At 43.5% G+C, this 874-nt stretch overlaps 1 protein-coding gene across 6 annotated transcripts in view; it reads left to right on the top strand.

Moving 5' to 3' along the window:
• The window catches only part of CNTRL (centriolin), a 103,667-nt gene that overhangs the window by 40,146 nt on the left and 62,647 nt on the right, over nt 1-874 (top strand). The gene's annotated exons all lie outside the window — the stretch shown is intronic.

The raw sequence follows: 874 nt of genomic DNA, 5'->3' as shown, positions 1-874 counted from the left end.
GCAAAGTGGAGAGGTAGGCAGAGGCCAGTTATAGTATATTATCAGGTTAAAAATACAAGTTGGGGCCCAGCCACAGCGATACATGCTACTAAGATACTGCTGCTCTCCAGGCTGAAGCCACATGGGAGGCCTGGGTTTGGTTCCTGGCCCACTCCAAAAGCTAACACGGTGGCAGACTTCTGTAATCTCAGCTGCTTGGGGGGCTGAGGCAGTAGGGTCGTGTGCTTAAGGCTGCCTGGGCAACATAGCAAGACGCTGTCTGAAAGAGCTCAGCATGGTGGCATGTGCCCAAACTTTCTCTTACCCTGGAGGTTTAGGTAGCAGAGTGATTGTGACAGAATAAGACTGTGTTGTATAAAATAAGTAAATTGTGTTTAAGCTATTAGCCAAATGGGCTGCATTTTCCTCCAGGAAGCCCACCCTAACCTTCTTCTTTTGCATGCTGAGCATTTAAACTAAGGACTCTACTTTGGTTTTTCTATAATCTGTCTTCAATGAAGGCATTCATTCCATCATGTGTATGATGATCATTTGGTTAGATTGTCCCCACCACTCACATTCCTCAGCTCAGTGAATGCCCAAATTATATTTGCTATCTGGTTTACACAGTGCCTGGCACCTGAGAAGGGGCAATATTATTGGATAAAAATGACATCAAGTAAGATAGTTTAAACCTCAGAAATGCATGTAAAACAGCACTGATATGATTAGAAAAGGAACTAAAAATAAGTCTGCCTTATTGTAATTCTCTTACTGTATTCCTTTACTTGTCAGATATCAAATAATCACTTGCCAGTTGTCATGATTTTTTTTGGGGTGGGGGGAGGTTTTTGCTACAGGGCGCATGCACTTGCCAGAAAGACAGGGAGAGACT

This window comes from Tupaia chinensis, unplaced genomic scaffold (assembly GCF_000334495.1).
Source record: "Tupaia chinensis unplaced genomic scaffold, TupChi_1.0 Scaffold000289_1, whole genome shotgun sequence".
Lineage (NCBI taxonomy): Eukaryota > Metazoa > Chordata > Mammalia > Scandentia > Tupaiidae > Tupaia > Tupaia belangeri.
Note: the sequence above shows the minus strand (reverse complement) of the source record. Positions and strands in the feature narration are given on the sequence as shown.